Source organism: Egretta garzetta, unplaced genomic scaffold (genome assembly GCF_000687185.1).
Source record: "Egretta garzetta isolate BGI_Z169 unplaced genomic scaffold, ASM68718v1 scaffold175, whole genome shotgun sequence".
In the NCBI taxonomy this organism is placed as follows: domain Eukaryota; kingdom Metazoa; phylum Chordata; class Aves; order Pelecaniformes; family Ardeidae; genus Egretta; species Egretta garzetta.
Window position 1 is genome coordinate 2426535 of NW_009259860.1, and position 19584 is coordinate 2446118.

Genomic DNA, 19584 nt, shown 5'->3' on the forward strand with positions numbered 1-19584 from the left:
CGCTCCTGCCGTGCTGGAAGGTGCCGGGCTCCGTTCGTCAAAATACCCTAAAAAAAAAAAAATCTCCCAAGTCATTAAAAATGCCCCGTCTCTGTGGTTTTACAGCGGTACAAAGTTCTGCAGCGTGCTTTATTGAAAAACTGCACTTTCTCCTCTCAAAATGAAAGCTTAATGCTTGCCAACATTTTATAGTAGTATAAAGGCGTTTAACAACACAATGAACAAGGTTCCTGAGATATATAACAATTTACTAGCACTGCTCATGCCATCGCTTCTAAAAAACTACATCTGTTGGCCTCCGCCTTTCTTCCTAGCCACATGGGAGTAATGATATGCTCCAGCTGCTCCAGGAGTGATTTTTTAGGGAGTATACGAATGTTCCTGTGTTAAGAGCACCCGGGAATGCCCCTCTGGAACAGCGTGACAAAGCTGCCATGAGCACAACCTGTTAAGAAAGAGGCAGAAGTCATTCTGGATTGAGCTAACCTGATATACCTGTTGCACGCACCAGTTGAACCACAGCCTTCTCACTCGCTTCAAGGCAAAATACCCTATCGCTTCTTTAAATATGAAAACAATACTCGAAAAGAAGCTGTGTTAGCAGGTGGTTTGTTGGAGCAGAGGGTGAAGGTAAGACCAGAAAAAGTTCATGAAAGGTGATTGGGTCTTTGCAACACTGCGTGCAAGGGGTAAGATGCCAAGAGTAGAAGAAGGTATCAACATTTGCCTGCTGCTTTCGCAAAGGAGCGTAGTTAAGAGGGGGGAAGAATGTAATAGCACAGCCCTGTGATATAAGAGCATATTTTGCTTCATTTAGCAATAACAGCGTGGTGTAAAGCCCTTATACCTCCCCCAGTTGTATTTAGTCTTGCACTGCATTTCAATGCTGAATCATTTCATTGGCCCTCACTCACCTCTTTGCCTCTTAATTGCAGTTATTATTCCTCATTATGGAAGCTTTGCTAAGCTTCAGCCTACTTTTCCTGTCATTATTGACACCCTCTGTTTCCTTCTTCAGCTACTCCCTCTGCTTTCTTCATCTGTCACCCTTGTGCACCATGACACTCCCCAGCTCTGGAAGAAGCTCTTGATTAAGGGCTGTTGCCCTCGATTTCTGTTGTACCCTCCCTGAAACCTGCTAGTTGCTCCATGAGGGATTCTCATTCCAATTTCCAAAACGATGCCTGCCTTTTTATGCCTTTGTTGTTACCTCCTGTGCTCTGTTTATGTTATGAACATACCTCTTCTCTTTGTAGACTTGCAACACTACCTGAAATTTGAAAACACCCCATCACTTATCTGATGTAGCCACATCTAAGGTGGCAGTGTCAGGGCTGTATTGATCTAAGTGCAGTGTTGACATAAGCACGTAGGAGCAATTTGGGCCAAGAGTAGCAGGATTAAACCCCACTCTTCCAGAAAACTGACAGAGATTTTTAATGTCCATAGGAAGGAAATAAGATACTGGTTTCAAAAACCTCCTTTGGAAAACCAAACATGCCAAACTGTGTGGAAATCAGTGGGCTGCTCTTTTGTAAAACCACGTGAAAATGACATCACAGAATTCCCCAGCACAAGGGCGGTCACCACCAGCCTCAGCACCATCACAGAGGGGAGCCTGGTTTGGAAGGGGCTAGAGGCTGCCGTGCTGTAATTATTCATGTTTCTTGGAATAATCCCCTTGGGCTGTTTAGTTAGATATGTGAATTTCCCTCACTGCCTCTCTTCCTTCTCCCCATGACAGGTTTGATTTGGAGTTCTTCTGTATTAGAAAAACCCAGTGTAAAGTACATAAACCTCAAGCAGAAAGACTGGATAAGTAGAAGCTCAAGGAGCAGCTAGGTTTAAAATACCAAAGCTGATAATTTTTAACCATGAGTGGATAACATGTTTTCTGTTTAATTTCCAAACTTCAATATTAAGAAGTCATATACTTATAAAGCAACTCCGCTCAATCCAAATCCTCTTAAGAACAAAGAGAGCTATTTATTTTTATAGCTGGGAATTAATCTGCCCTTTATAGACTAGGGACAAGGCACATGGGCATTTCAAGGTTTCCAAGAGGTACTTACTTTTCTCTGCTGGAGAGACTTTAATAATTCAACATAAAAGCAAGGAGGGCTGTTTGAAGAACTCAAGCAGTGTAAATGAGGCAGGTGTTAAGCTGAGTTCTTTAAGACAAGAAGTGCTGAAATCCAAAGAGCATTGAAAGACCATCAGAGTTCGAGGAGAAGTGGAGGTAGTGCAAAAGATGACTGGAAGACAAGCTAGCAGAAGCATCCTTCATGCAAGAGGAATAAAGAGAAATTTAACTAACATGCTACTGAAGTAATCAGGTAGCCTGTATTTTGTAGTACTGTGGTATCCTGCGAGCTTAAGAGACTGATATTCTGAGCTCATGTGTGCACATCTCCAGCTATAGTCAGTAAACACTGTGGATACATAACCATTCTGAAAAGCTGGTCCTAAACGGTCCAGGAAGTCTAAGGCAAAGACATTATTAAGCCCCTTAGTTCCAGGCTAGTCTGTCACCACGAGAAACACCCTTCATTCCTTTCTTGATTCACACATCCTCGGAAACACATAAATATTTGTTGAGCTAGTTACACTCCATGGCGGTACTGGAGAGTACTGAGAGGCTGGCTCTAGTCTTAATATAATGACATGGTAATGCTTATGAAAGGGTAGTTTTGTGGCTTAATCATAAATCAGATTTTATACTATTCTCAGTCCTTGTTCACACCACTAAATTTAGAAAAAGTAATTTAAAGTACTCTGGACTTCCACTTCAGCCCAGAAAAATCACCATGATCATCACTTATGCATCAACAGGAATGTCATTACACTAACAAAATTAGTGTTTGCAGGTAGTTTGAAAAAACTTTGGTGAGTCGGGGTTGAGCATTGTTTTTATTTGATATTTTAGGATCGGTTCCAACCTTGTTCATTACCTCAGTCTTGAGCTTCATTGTACCTTTGCACCTTGGCAGACAAGGAACATTGTCACCGCTTTATAAGCACTTACTGTCTCAGCACAGCAATTAGAGAGACACAGAAAGGTTCCAGGGGTTTTTAGGAGACGGAGCTTCAACAGCTGTCAGTTTTTCTTGGCCATGCCCTGTACTGCAGGCCTCTGTTCTGAGGATGCAGCTGTGTTCTGGACCCAAAAGCACTGATCAGTTGAAAGTACTCCCCCAGTCCTCCTTTGGGAGCATTTTTTAACTTGGCCTAAGCTAAGCCATAGCATTTATAGTTTGATCTCACACAGGGTTGCATCAGTACAACCAGCCTGATGTTCCCCAAGAGAGGGAATGAATGGGCAGGCCTAGCAATGTCTTGACTGTCACTGCTTCCAAAATTCCCGCGCCAATGAACAGTGGTCCAGATGCGTGGCAATCTTTGCATCGAAGACTCCCAAAGGCAGCCACTAGCATCTTTCACTATTACACCTGAACAGGAATAATCCATTCCTGAAAGGCAGCCGTAGGCAGGACAAAAAGTGGCTTATACTACTTTTACAATGAAGTAAAATATTAACACATATCAATACATTCACAGGGGCTCTGCACAGTTCCTTATGTCTAAACAGATCACATAAAGAACTGCACAGGCAATTTGAAAGCTGTGTAACTATAATATAATTCTGTCCCAACTGATTTTTACACCTCTCCCCAAAAGTGAGAGGACTTCCCAAGGATAGCATGTTATTTTGCTGTCACCCAAGGTACACAGAAACAATTAAAACAAAAAAAAAAGAAAAAGGACGGAAACAGCCGGGGGTTGGTAGTTTCTGAACTCCTTCATGGGTGAAGATTGCTTTTATATAACTCGAGTGAGAGTCAGATGAATGCAGGATGCTTTCATCTCATGAATGTTGAGCAATCAGAATGGTTGCCCTGAAGGGTTTCCATCTACCTCTAATGCTTGTTCTTGCTTACCATTAAACCATCTGAAAGTGGAAGAGGAAGGCCAGTTTAAGAGAAAGACGATGACAGGAATGCATACAACCGAAACCAGACCAAACAGAGGTCTAGTCTTCAGGCCTTAAATGTTGCTGATGCAAGTCATTCTGATGTTTACAGCTGAATTTGAGTATATTACTGGAATAAGGAACAAAGTCAGACGCAAAGCAGCAGTAGTATCACAAAGTGGGCACCATCTACAGTTACAGAGTACGTTACATGTTATTTTCAGTCATGAGCCAGCACAGCCATAAATAAAACTTTGGTCAGGAACTCAAGCTGCTGCAGTTGTACCAAACTTCTACTCCAGCAGTAATTTCCCAGCATTCTCATCTCAAAGCTGTTTTGTGCAGTGAAATACTTCAACAACACAAAAATGCAAACCATGGATGCTGTTTTCACTTGCAGCTTATTTGGAGATTCATCATAAATATCATTCTTGGATTTGGGCATGCACTAGCTCATGTTTGCTTTTCATTACAAGTTGGAAAGGAATGCCTCAGGAAATAACATTTGGACTTGAAACTCCATTGGTGAAATTCCCAGCTAGAAAACATGACATGTTTGTGACATTTGTAGGACAAGGAATTCTATTAATTTAAGATGCTTTTCCATATTACCTACACACCAGAGAACCTTCTGGTTTTACTCCCTAGTGCCTAAGAGTCAAACCCTCTTCAGATACACTATTTTCTTTTTGTGAAAATTGAGGTTTTGTGAAACTAACGGAGGTCAGACTTAGTTGTGAAGGAATGTTGCCACAGGCAATGGATGAAAAGCATCTTGGACAACAGAAGAGGAGGTTACATAAACTGCTTCTTGCATCAGGGGAATAATACAGCCTATGGGGACAGTTACAATTTAAGAATTGTAACAAAAAAGATGTAGGATATACTAAGTCTGTGGTCCACCTTGATGGGATCTCTTTGTGAGGTTCACACTAGTCTCTGATCATATATATTCTTCTTTCAGGAAATTTTTGCCAAGGTTTTTCCATCATCAAGATCCAAAAGCTCTTTATCCCAGAGAGAACTGGGGACTGGGGACTATTGCAAAATGCTTTACACAGCCATATGAGCAATGATTCTGTGAAATTATGTAATATAATAATTATAAAAATTATTAATTATATGAAATTATGTAATGAAAATGTATCACATTTCAACTTCAGCTGAGACTACTAAAAAGCAGGAGTTTGATTCTTAACATTGTAAACTCCATATCAGACCACCTGAAGCTTTTTTGTTAGATATAGCTGTAAAGATAATTTAAAAAATACACAAGAAAACTAGGAGTTTAAGTCTTCTTTCCAGAAAATTTGATCTCAGTCTCAATGACAGTCAACAAGACTTTACTTTCTAAGGCCAAACGACAGGTTTTCTATGGCATGGGAGCCTTTTGCCCGTCTAGGTATGTCACATATCTAACAGAAGGCTAAAAAAATGTTTACTGGTACATTTTTACATACCAGTTTACGTAAGGAGGTAAAATAGTATAGAAAAGGCTCGGGGTTGCAGGGGTAGGTAGTGCTACAACAGAATTACTTAGCACTTTGCTAGTTTACATCACCAATGTGATTGTACTAAGACCTAAGAAACTATGAACTTCTTCCAGGCACTTTTTTCCCTTCTAGTAGAAGTATTTTCTAGTTAAAGCATACAAAGATTTTATGAGACGCCAAGCAGGACTATAGCCAAGCTTCTGCACGATCTCATCTGATCCATCAGCTCCTTCTGGCCGAAGACTCAGCAGAAAATCTTTCATTTGTGTGATGCATAACTGCCCCCACCTTTTCAGAATTTTCCTTTTTCAGGGTATGAAGGAAAGCTTGTCACACAACACCGTAATTCATTGCTCAAATTTTTCTGTTTTATAGCCTTGGGGAGCTGATCATAGGAGTATTCTCTATTTCTCTGGGAAAAAGTAGTTTCTTGGTTTTTCTTTAATATCTTTCAAAGAAAAGCCAGATGCATTTGATGTCAGTGTAAATTTCACTGGCTTGGAAACAGGCAAGACTGTATCTATCTAAAAAACATTTTGAATTGTTGTAGATTAGTTGTGAAACCTAAAGCAAAGGAGCTGGATTTCAACTGACTTTCCTTGAAATTTTAATTAGTAAATAAAGTCCTTATACCTATGAAACATTTTGCTTTCAGAAAGGTATTTCAATGTGCCAGTTGGGTAATTGCTATAAACAGTCATTTTATGCTATAATCACCAGCTCTTAATCCGTACATTTTGACATCATTAAAAAAAAAGAAGAAAAGGGAAGAAGTGGTCCTGAGCAGAGACTGACTTGAAGACAGACATGAGTGTTTGTCAGCTGTCTTTTTAAGTGAGAAGAAGATGAACTGAAGGACAGATGCTCACGACTCCAGAAGGTTTGTAGCATCATAAATGTCTTATTCGCTTATGGTCAAGGTGTCCACTCAAAGAGATGGGTATAGCCTATAGACTCTATTGTGGTTATTGTTCTTCTGACTCTCAGATCTACCTATAGAAGTCCTTGTCAGTATTTTAGGATATGCTCTTCATCAGACAGGTAACCAACTCTTTTTTCTTTATTTTTAATTTTTTTTTCCCCCCAAGAGCCTTAGTCATGAGCAAGGACCCCATTTTGCCATGTACACAGAACAAAGAGAGGGAAGAGCACAGGATTAACATGGCCGCCGTTGTTTGGTTGAGTAGACAGCTGCGACACAGTGTTCTGCCCAGAGCGCCAGCAGTGATGTCCTGCTGAGGAGTCCCTCCCTATTCCAGCCTGATGATGATTGTTCTTGACAGCACCTGAGGGTCTTGTCCCCATCTTACCCTTTGTACTGGCTCCAACAGATTACCCCTAGCAACAGTTTTTGTGCTACTTTAAGGGCTTTCTGTTATACTAAGTGATGATACATCCTCTTTGTTGAAAGCTAGCTGTTGTCATATCTTGAGAAAGTAAGTGTTGTATGTTCACTTTTGCCAGGGTGAGTTCCTTAGCTGAGTGCCAGAGACTTCCCATGTACGTTGATTCTCCTCCACCAGCTGTCAGTGAACAGACTACTTGCTGGACAGCCTTTTCGTCACAAGTGCCTGCATCTGGCAAAAAAACAAAGTGTGAGAATTTTTCAGTTTTCTTTGCAGAGGAGGACTTTTGATTCTTGCTATGTGCCTAGTGGTCTCTTACAGCAAAATTGTTTCTGAAGTGGGTAAATGCTGTGTTTTTCTTTCTGTGAGTGTCATTCATTGAGGCATCATGAGTGAGGAGACTATGAAGTAAGGTAGCATTGTTTAGATAAAAAAAACTGACTGGAAGAATTGTGCTTTGGGTGGGTTCAGGTAAGAGCACCTGAATAGCTAACACAAACCTGTTTAGTCTTGCCTAGTAAACTCCACCGAGGCTGTCAGTTTCTCCAGTTATGTCAGTGACAGACTTCCCAGTTCCTAACCTGAGGGTAAGCCAGTGTGTCTGTATGTAGATCTATCACCTTGGGTCCTGAAGGGACATCAAGAGAAAGCTGTTTCATGCCTCTTAGGCTGTTTTCTCTGCTGTGCTGCTCATGGTCTTTGTCCGTTATATCCAGACCAGCAAGACTGTTTGGTCTTGAGTAGCTTAATGAGTAGTTTGTGAGAGTTGAATCTGAAGGGCTAAAGATCATGTTCTGCTTTGGAAGAACCTCCTTCTTCAGTTAAACTGTAGAAGTTCTTGCACAAAATGTTGTGGATTCTGAAGGTTTATACTGATTAAAGAGAAGTCCAAATTGATGGAAGAGTAATCTGGCGAGGATTCTTCTATACATGCTCAAGAAATTCTTGAGCTGCAAAATAATGGGACTGGGAAAAGGATTATACATACTTGCCATGTTCTTATGTTCTTTGCAAGCCTGTGATTTTTGACAGTGACAGAGCCAGGATACAAGGCTAGATGTTTGGCCATTTTTTTTTCTGATTGCACTCAGATCACTGCCATTTTATTTTTTAAGAGAAAAAGGTGGAGAAAAGTCCCACTCTCACCAAACACATACCATCGTCATCAGTACCCTCCAGGTCAGACTGCAGGGATTAATTGGCCTATGAATCTTTTCAAGAAATGTTTCCTGGAGTGTCTAAAGGATGGAGATAATAGCAGGATATATTGTCTAAGTTTTTGGAAGTTTATTTTTGACACTAGCTAATTTGCCTGTTGAGCAAATCTTACAATAATTTATTCTATTGATACAATTTATACCTTAATAGGTATGATGGTGTCTTCCATGTCTTCCATCCTATATAGCATCTGAAACTCTAATGTAGAGACAAGTTACCTTTAAGCACTGCTGTCCACAGGTCAACTACTTTCTATCTCACTAGTAAACAATGCATAAAATCAGAGGGCTTGGAATTAAATAAATAAATAAATAAATAAATCATCTTCTGAAAAGGCAGGGATAGCACGGATTGCAATGCTAGCGATAGGCAAGTAACATTCTGCTGTACAGAAGTGCCTTTTTGTCTGGCACAAAGAGTAACCCTAACCTTTTGAGGATTTGCAAAGATCTTTAGGCTAAAGGTGAGTGCTGTGATGAGTGAAATGATGTTGATGGGACAAGGAGCGCACCAATCTCCATCATACCATGTTCTGCTGAGAGCATCTGACCTCTGATCCCGAGTACAGACAACTGGACTGCTCAGTGAGCCTTTTCAGTATTTTGTAGTATACAGACAATCATGGACAGAAAAATCTCAACTGTTGAGTGATGATTCCCAATGGATCTGCATAGCTTCCTGTAAGTTCTAGTGTCATTGCATGGAACCAAGAGCATGTGATCTTCCATGCCGATGATTCTATTTTGTTTTACACAGATTGGTAAAAAAAAAACAGTGGTTTTTTTACACTTTGTGGTTGAAAAACCACAAGCATAAAAACAAGTCTTGAAAAACTTTGTGATTTTGTTCAGCTACCAATGTGTATAGCCTCATCTATGGCTTTCTCTGGAACCTCTAGGTTAAATCCTGTGTTCCAGTCATCATCTTCATATCTCGCTGTAGTCCAATTTACTAGAGAGATTACCTCACTTCATCTCCTTATGGTACGGCATGAAAGCTACGCGCCACTTCATTAGTAAAAATATCAACTGTGTGAGGCAGATAGACTGTTCATGCTGCCAAGTAAATGAATTTGCAGCTTGCCTCTCCAGAATAGAATAAAAGCAAACCTTGATATCTTCAGAAAAAAATCCACTGTAACCTCCTTCAGCATAGGCTTCCCACTCCATTGCCAACAGAATAATCTCCCATCTACTAAATAAAGCCCAGCTGTTAGTGACAAGGCTGACAATAATCACACGCATTTCTTATTGTGTAGGCGTAATTCAGGGAGGTGCGCTACCATCAGAAACTGGAAGCTGTTCCTCTAAACAAATCTTTCGAACACCAGTGATGATAATTGCTAGTGATTATTCACCGATTGCTAATGCGGTCTAGATTTAGACATTCCAAAAGAGGGACAGCCTGGCAGTTTTTCACATGGGTGCGTGTTCAGGCTAAATTTTTAATTTTTAGCTGCTAACAATAACTCTCAGTAATGAAAAAGCTAGTATTCAGTAGCTGAAATCTATACTGCCTAAGCTTCATACAGTTTTGGACTTACTTTACAGGCATATAATATTTCGATTTGAAAATAAGGAGGAAGTGTTGCCTAAAGCCTGTTAAAATAAAGGATGTCAAATGAAAGATAAAATTATCTTTCTGGTAGAGGAGATTTAGACTAGGCCGAAGGAAAAAGGGAAGTTGTTATAATTCATCTGCACCCTGGAAGCTATGCTGTATGAGTTTTGTTGGAAGAAATCAGATCTTTTGTGAGACCAGATGGTACAGCTGGAAAAAGATGACAAGCTTTCAAGCACACAGAGCATTCATTAACTGATGACACAGATGTAGCAAACTCACAGCTAACTGCAGAACAACACTGCGCGTGTGAGTAAATAGATCTCTCAAACCTTTTTGAAAAAGACTGCTTAATCCTCACCTCTACAGTCCTCTCTTTAGGGGGTTCGGGCACTCATCTAAATCTTATAAATTGAGTTTCCAGTACTGAACAAAGAGCTGATCTTACTGTGTGACCAGATCAACACTAGTGTCAATCAAACAGAGAGAGGAGGAATGCATGAGGAGGGGCATTGCTGTTTGAGATCACTACTAGGCCTCAAGAGCATAGCAAAGGGTTCCAGGAGAACACCCTCAATGCCACTTTTTTCACTAATTGTGCAGGTAAATATTGTGGGGGTGTGAGAAAATTTTGAACGTTTAAATGCTGGGCTTTAAATTGTTTCAATTTCTTGCAAACAGCATTTTGCAAACTTATGTGATGCTTAAATTAATGAGATTTTCTGCAACTAATACAATTTAATATCTATTAATGTTGTGCTAATAAATCTGCTTTCTGCTAAATGGACTGTTTCAGCTGATCTGGTGTTTTTGAGAATTACCATATAAAACTGGACACTCCGGTTAAGCAGAACAGTACGAAGAGGAGTGCAGTTGGCAGACGGTTGTTTGTGCCCTCAGAGAGTGACTCTGATTTGGTCCTCAGAATGCCGTTCTCCCCGGCTGCGTTTGTGTCGCCTCTTCTGTGGCTCCCAGGATGTCTGCTGTCCGCATTCCCCGTGGCAACCTGCCCTCTGTGCAGCAGCTGGCTGAGCCTGGCTCTGTGTCACATGGGACTTCTTAGCTGATGATGCTCCCCACATCCTCCTCTGTGCTGTGGGGCAATACAGGGGGAAGGAACAACTAAACCACCACCACCATCTGGTCAACTGCTTCCCTGTGCTCTCCTTTGTTTCCCATTACGGAACAGAGCAGCTTTGCGCTGCAGAAACCTCAGGTGATGGCTCCTTATTTTGTGTTGCCACTGCATAGGGTGACTCCTACAAAGTAAATGAATTGGTGCCATCTCAGCTGTCCTAGGGGTTTACGGTATGGGGATGCAGGTTTAAGTACTACTGCGGCTCCGTAGGAGACAAGATTCCATTTGGTGACTGTTAGCTACTAGCGCTGCTGCTGTGGTTCGACTGACCCAGGGAGAGACTGAGGATAGAAGACGACAGTCACTGTGGTTCTCCTCACCTCCCACCCCACAGCTCCCAGTAAGAGAAGTATGTAGTTATAAGCTGAGACTAATCTGGAGATAAGCCTATTGACCTTTGTAGGTTGGGCTACCTGTACACAGACCTATTATAGGCAGGTAGTGTATATATATTCTAAGCAATTATATGGTCTCACAGGGTTATACAAATACCTGTGAGAGTACTGATCCTAATGGCACCCTACTGATGCAAGCCAGTCTTGTTATCCCGTATTATAGGACTATGCAAGGAAAGACTAGGTAGCCAGCACAGGGAAGGCAGTAGAACTAGTTACTCAAGCTCCAGACTAGTTTTCTGGCTTCTGTAATGTCCTTCCTTATCCATCTATGCCTTTGCATGTGTCTGCATCCCAGTGCTCTGTCGTATTTTCCATGATCAGTGACCTTGCACACTGGCTCAAGCAGGCATAAAATCTTGTGATCACATGTGCCATGATGTGGAATTTCCTATTCCATCTTTATAAGAAGATTTTGAAACCTAAATCTGCAGCCCTTATTTGCACTCAGTAAAGAAAACATGGTCAGACACACCATTCTTAAGCTTCAGCTTGATGCATCTACAATGTATTTTAATTCAAAAGTGTCTAATCCAAAAGATTTTATTTTAAGGACTACAAATATATGCCTCTCTGCCAAGTAACCATTACTTCAGTGGGAAATAGGAAGCCCGCAAATACATGCCTGGCTTCTCAGCGTGACCTATTGTGGCTCACAGCCATCTGTGTTTACAGTAAGAGATCACCCACATGCATTAGTCTGTAAACTGTATCAAAACCCAAAGCTTTTCTTTTTTCTTTTTCACTCTCCATCTATTGCAGTCTCAGGATGTCTCCATCTAGGCATAAGTGTCAGCACAGATTTTTTTTTTTTTTTTTTTTTGAAGTCTAAGCAATCTAGCACTTCTCTGAGCTAGTGCTTCAAAGTTGCCGTTGCATTATTGGTAGTTGAAAAGATTATTAGATTATTGTTGTCAGTAGTAAGGGAGCACTTATTATCTGCCTCACACCATTCCTGGTCCTCAGTGGTTGCATATTGAGACAACCACTGCATGTTTAATAAGCAGTCAAAATGTAAATGAGAGAAAGCCAAACCCATGAATTTCCCCAAGGTGGGAGGGAAGGGGTGTTGGGGACAACCTCAGTTTGGCATTTGAGAACTCTCCATTCCTCCACGCTAGCTGACCTCAGACTGTCAGCAAACTGTCTTTCTGGCCAACACCAGAGCCATGAATAGCCACAAAATTTATTTTGCAACCCAATTATGTTTCTGCTAGTCTATGTATCTGTTTGCGAACATGATTGTGCAAAAAGCCTTAAACCCCAAGGTTTCCCATAAATGTCATGGCAAAGAATGGAATTCAGGTCAAATTAGGAATTGATATGTTTTACAAGATGTTATGAAAGAGCGCACTCGCATTTCAGGTAACAAACAGGAACACATTGGTGGAACAGGTAAAGCACAGCTGTTCTTACCACTTTATGGTCTCCAGGGCAACAAAATCGCATGCACATATCTCTGTTCATAAGACATACGGTGCCCACATCTAACGAGGGTACCCTGGCTCAACACGGATACAAGTTCCATGGTTGTTGCAAAGATGGAGGAATCCCAGCATATCCTGGAGTCACAGAATTGAAGGCCACTTGCAGCTTCTGAAGCAACCTTGGGATTGTCCTGCACTCCTCATTGCTGCACAACCACTCCCGCTGCCAGAAGGGCAAGAACGTGAATTGCTGCTGCCGGGGAAGAAGCCAAGGCATTTGGTGCTGAGGGGCCTGAATGGAGCGCAGCTCTGCGACAAGTGTTTGGAAATGCAAAGCTATGCGTGCTAGCGCGGGGAGTACCGCACCGGTTGCTGTCAGCCCATCTTTTCCCCTTTTTTTATGATGTCTTTCATGACCTCCACACATTGACTGATCTGACTAGCAAGATCAAGGATATGGGCAGCACTTGGAGTCTGTTGCCTGCTTTGCCACAGGCTTCCTGTGCCACTTCCTTAAACTGACACAATTAACCACTCTGCTTAAGCCTTAACTGTGTCCCCTAACCATGTTGAGAATAAAGCTTTATGAACCTTATGAAATACGAGAAATGCTTAGAAATCACCTGGTGTGCTTGGTTAAATAAAGCAAATATGCCATAAATTTGGGGCAGATGCAAGAGCACAGGATAGACCGACAGACAGGATAGAGGGACACATCAAACACACTAATGTAAGCAAATTGTGGTAAAGAAATCTGCGATGATTTACAACATTTTAGGTAACAATAACTTGTGTAACGGAGAACGAGAAGTTGCTTATCCCATGAGGCCTTCACAGGAAAATTGCCTCGCAGTTTGCACAAGTGACAGTATTCGGGTGAATAGTTCCGCACAGTAGCTAACTCACTGTGCACTCGCGTCTCTTGGTATCTTGTTCATGCACCCACGTTCTGAGAATGGAGCCAACGCTTCTCTTGCTGGAGCTGGAAAGGCCCAACCTAGTTTAGTCACATGATGCTGAAGTGTTTCTCTTGAGTGAGCATGCTGCAGACATGCTGATTTTTAGAAATCCAGCAGTAAAATTGGGACTTTTGAAAGTGGGAAAGAAGACTGGAACAGCTCGTACAAAACTGGAAAATATTCTAAACTTGGCCTTCTTAAAACTTTTGAGAGCAGGAAATGAAACAAAAAGTGAAATTGTTTCTTCTTAGTAATGATTATTACGTTCTCCAGTAAAAAATAATTTTTAAAGCATTTTTAGCTAATCAATATAGAAGCTAGAAACAGGCAAAATACTATCTTGTCTATTCACTAGTTACATTCTGCTGCATCACAGAAAAACAGATGTGAAGTGTCCTCTTAGAAAATTTCATTCTTTAATTAAAATAGTTTTGTGTGTTTGTATGGAAACTGTAAATATTATGAAAATTCTGAACTGCCTCTTGAACAATATGAGCCTTAATTTTCTTACAAAGTGCCTGTTCACTGCATAACTGACAGGAATACCAAATCACCTTGCCCCCAAAGGATCTCATATCCTGGTATGACTTGGACAGGGACATAGTCATCAAGATTTTTGTCAGAATACCTGTATGCCCCAGCCTGTTTATTTCTCAGATGAAAGCTTCTCCTTGTGTCTTTCTGTAAATTAAACTCAGAGCATTCAGAAAACATTTTCTTCATAGCTTGTATACAGTCTAGCAATCCCTGACTGCATGCTCTTCAACATCTTTGGTATTTTGCTAGTGCACGTACAGAAATTTTCTTTTGGTTATTTGCGGCCAGTAAAGGAAATGATTACTCGGGAAATATCTACCCTTTATTGGATGTTTTGACATCTCCTGGACTTGTGTCACACAGTGCTGAGGATATTAATCAAGCCAGAATTACTGGAGAGAATTTCTCCTCAGTGTGAATGGAAGCATCCGTCTGAATTCCATACATCCATGAGAATTTTTACTGGGTTTATGACTGGATCAAATCAAGGCAAATGCATATCCTTAATACACTGATTTCCCCACCAGGGTCTACCTGTGGCCTACAGTCAGCATAAGGCTAAAAGACATTATTTTCACAAAGAGCATAGCTGCAGGAGAACTTTCTTCAGGATGTATCAGCTCATTTCTCTAAGAAGCCCCAAATTGTCTACAAAAAGGCTGTAAATTCACCAGATGCTTTTTCTGCACAGTCCTCCACAAATCCACTCATCCTCAGATCCCTTTTTGAAGTAGTTATCTTTGTTTCTCAGTTCTTTCAGATGGTCTGCCAAATTATTGGCCATGTGAGCTGCTGCAAAGTACTCTGCGAAAGATTTTGCTACAGAACGCCTACTTTCAACTCTAATGGAGGAACATTTGAAAACTGCTGCACACCAATGGAAGCACATTAGTTTGGGCACAACATCATACTAACAAGCCTGCTGGGCTTTTGATTCAAAGCTAGATCAGATACAACCAGTGTAAAGTGTGGACAAGGCAAGCTTGGGTTTATCTATAACTGTCCATGCTCTAAATCTGTTTTCTAAATTTTAACTGATAAAGTAAATAAAAGTATTTTAAAGAAATTGGTTATCTAAGTATTGCATTTCTAGGACTTCTTAAATAGCAGGTGGCTTGAATGAACTAATTAAATATCAATACAGTTAAAATTCAAGCTAAACTCTAGAAACAGTATTTGAAACCTACAGTACTTGCACTTATTAATGAATACCATTTGCTCTAATAAATATTAATAGGAGAGTACAACTTCTCATGTCATTCTTAACATGTGCCATTCTCTCCATTGGCTAACGTGACATTTTGGAGCCAGAAGAGTTATTTATATTCAAGCTTCAAGAGCTCTTACTCATATACTGACCAAATGCTATGATGTGCTGAACAAGGTTTATGTCCCCAGAGGAGACATCTTAGCCTTTTCTCAGCTAAATGTGTGCATTTAGCTGCACAGCACAGAGACAATCCCTACCCAATCTGCAGCAAAATCTCTTCACTGAAGAGAGGGATGCAGACCTGCTGTTACAGTGGGAGCTTCTGAACATGGCAGCCTATGTGACAAGAGGAAGGAAGCACACACGTGTCTCTTTTGCAGGTTGTTGGTTTTTTTAAGGAAAAGTACCATTAATGTGGCTACTACATCAGTTAAGAGGAGTTAAAATACAAATAAATAAACAAAAATAGCTATTTTTTCACAGTGTGAAGGTAAGGCCTTTGGGTACAATTTAGCAATTATAAATGGCTATCCTCTCATTAAGTCACAGGAAGTCTATGATTCCAGGCAACAAAGCCAAAGACCTACCTGATTGTACCTCACTCAGAGATACAATTCCTGTTCCCTTGTGGGAACAAGAACACTGTTAGGTATAGGTGATATTTTGGGTTTGGTTTGGGGGACTTTTATTGGTGGGGGGAGGAAGGGGTTACATTCAGACATTTTCATTCCCTGATGACTTGGATGCATAACAACCATCTGTTCAGACGGTTCAATCCAGAACATGTTGTTTTCAGAGCAATGGAAGAATAACAAAATGAATAGACAAAAGATGTAATGTATTTTCTGAAAACTTTTGTTAGTAAGGCAAAGAAAATTTATGTAAGGTGAAGTTAGACCTTTTTTCTTTGCTTTTTCTGCTACAAATACTACAGTATGTGAAGAAAAAGCACATGGAAAGGATTCAGCTACATAAATAATATAATTTCAAAGGTGCCATTGGCTCTAATGACTAGAGGATTTACAGGTAAACTGCTCCATTTCTCGAAGCTAATAAAAGTAGCACATGATTAAACATGGTTTATACTGTTAATAGGACCAAAGGTTTCAAAGGGACAAAAAGAGCCAATTAAAAATTAACCCTACTAAACAGCAGCAATTCACCAACATCCTCAAGGGTTTATTTAAGAGGACATGCTGCAAGAAGAGGTGATCAGTCATTCACAATGCACCATGCAAACATCAAATATCATGCTAGTATCAGGGGAAAAGATGACAGATTAATGTGTTTTATATTCTAAACAAATACCATAACTGTGTGGCTTTTTGTATCTAAAACAATAATGGAGGTTTGGATGAGAACAGTTGCAGAGGTCATTTCGGACCTTTATGACTGTATAATTCTCTGAAGCATGCACTTTGACAAGAGGCTGGGAGAAGGAATATAGAAATATTTCCAATGAAAATAAGTAAGATTAAGTGTAACGATAAACAGGAAGAAGCTTAATGACAAGACTGGGAGAAGTACAGAGAATATATTGCTAAATAGCAGGAAACTGCTTAGCTGTAAAGGAGAGGAGAGAAGGGAAGAAAACTGCAACGAGATGAGGCATAGCATACCAAGATAAATAAATGCACCATCTGCTGTAGGATAGGCAAGGGTTAGTCGTCTGGTCCAATGGAAGGAGCTATAGGTGGGGCCCCTTAAGCAGCTGCTAGAAAATGCTCTTGGTTGGATGAATGAGAAACACGGGATGGAATATGCTCTTGAGAAGAGAGAATGCTGATCAGTAAAGATATCATGAGGAGAAGGAGTTTAGGTGGTGGGATGCCTACCTGCACTTCCAAATGTAGTGAAGTATCAGCTGTTTCTTTGGCTTTGTTCTCTAGAATCACAGAAACTGGGTGACTTTTAAACCTCCTAAGAGATAATAAATACAGTGGTGTTTTGTTGGTGGGGTTTTTTTTGTTTGTTCTGTTTTGTTTTGTATATTGCTGTTCTGCATGGCTTTCCAGTTGCCTGATGTTTCATCCTATCGAGTCTGACTCCATACTCTGACATTTTGCTTGGAGGTCTGTATTTATGCGGTGTATTAGTCATTCTCTGTTAAGGCATGTGTACAATGCAGTATAAGCAACCTGCTCGACCTTGAGACTGGCCGTACTCTCAGCAGTGGGTGGATAGGGTGACCTCCTGAGGTCACTCCGAACCTGAAGTACTCTGCGACTTAACCTTATTACGCTGTTGTGAAAAGTTGTGCACTGGCCGTGGATACATCCAGTTTAAATTGTGTCAGCCTAAGAATAGCTTGACTCCACCTGGAGCAGGACAGATATGGTATGTAAGTGTTGGGGGGAGGGGGGGGGCATGCTTGTTTCTAGGACTAAAAAATTTATTTAGTCATTCTTAGTGACAACTTTTAGGGTTCTCCTCCAAGAAGGGGATAAGGGGATACACAAAATAATCCAAATACAAGTTAGAGGTGGCACCTGTAGAAGGGTTGCTAATAACATCTGTGTAGATAAATTGATGAAAGCACCAGAAGCTAGGTACATTAGCTGCATTATGCTTTCACTGAGGATCACTTACACAACTTGTCCTAGGTACACAGAAACGAGTCACGTGGTAACTGAGGTAAACCACTATACCTTGTCCAAAGTTCACTGTCCTTTCCCTGGCTTTGGGAAAGAGGCAGGGCTTCCCGAAGAGGAGGAAGCTTTCTTACGGATACTGTTCAAGGTCCTGTTTATGCTGAAATGCCTGATAACTGCCTGATCACCCCTCTTCCAGCCTCGGGCACATGAACTAGCACATGTGTCTTTTCACCACTACAGTATTTGCTGCATGCTACTGTGGTGAGTGACAGGAAATCTGGCTGGCTGACTGAAAGAAACGGTGGCTCTGCTTCAAGGTGGCTGCCACCTTTAAGTACGGAAGCATGATCTGAGAGTTTGAAACCACAGTGGCTCTCTAAAAGCGCCTAACAAAAGGTGAAAGTCTAAGTATTTAAATAAAAATACTGCATCCTTGTATTTGTCAAAGAAACAACACCTAGGTTCTTCACTTCCAAATAAAGTTCTTGAGAGGTCTAACAAACAGGATTTAGGCAAAGCAGCTTATTGAGGGCAGAACACATCCCCTCCTAACTGCAACAGGCTGGTACTTTAATCTGTATTTGATGTCTGCATCTGTAGTCCCTGCAGTACACGAATAGTCTGTGCCACAGCACTGCCTCCATGCATGCCAAGGGGTGTCTTGGAGGGACTGCTTTCTTTTACGTCTTTCAGAAAAAGTTTATGCTGGTGTGCTTGGTTCAGCTCCTTATGCCCTTTTGTTGGGGCCTCAGGCCAGAGAATGTATTTTGGGGACACTGACTTCCCTTTTTTTAGTGACTTTAACTGTTACATTTACTTGACTAGGTGGGCTGCTCTGTGGCTTGCTAAGCTCTCCTTACAGCTGGGTGTGGGAAAACAGGTCCTGGGACCAAGAGCTAATGTTCCTTCTAGAGACTAAGGTAAAACCTGAGACTTGCTGTTGCAGGGCTCGACAGTGGCAAAGGATCATGTGTGTATGTGTGCAGGAAGTGGGCAGTTGACAAGAAAATAATCTTACAATCGATCTTAGCCTTTTCATACAACTACATGTATGCATCAATGCACTCTCATGTGTTTTAACTCTAAAGGGGTTACTGCTGTTGCTATAGTAATCTCTGAAAAACTGTTTGTGAGGCACAGAAGGCGTTGCTTCATCTTAATTGGCAAAATTAGTGCTGACTAAAAAAATTAGTTGCCTAGAGGTTACGGCATGGCTGCTATAATCCATAAGGAAATACACCATCATCCATTTTTCCCTCTTGGCTGTTACATCTTGCTTTTGTTACAGGGTTTTTGTGAATCAGTATCTCTGCTAAGTTACTGCAATTTTCTTTTTTTTTTTTTTTTTTTTTTTTTTTTTTTTGCTTAGCTGGCTTCTAACTTGGTGCAGCAGTAAGAAATTTCAGTCTCTTGGTTTTGAAAGGTAGTCCTCAAACGTGGTGATTCTTGCTCTCTCGGCAAATCTTTCACAGCATATTTGTGTGGGTAGGTTTGCATGCAATTTGTGCTGCTCAGAGTACTCATCGTTCCAATAGGTAGTTTATGAAACAGTACTTCTGGAACTAGGTGGGACGTGGTTTCTGCCTTGCTCACTTGCCCTGCCTCCATCAGGGAACCTGCTAATTGTTTAATGAATGTTATCTACAGTTCTTCTGTTTGGGTGAGTCTCAGAGACAGTCTAACCCTACTGGAAAGCAGCTGCAGGAGTGCTAAAGCAGCTTCCTAGGCTTCTTTTAC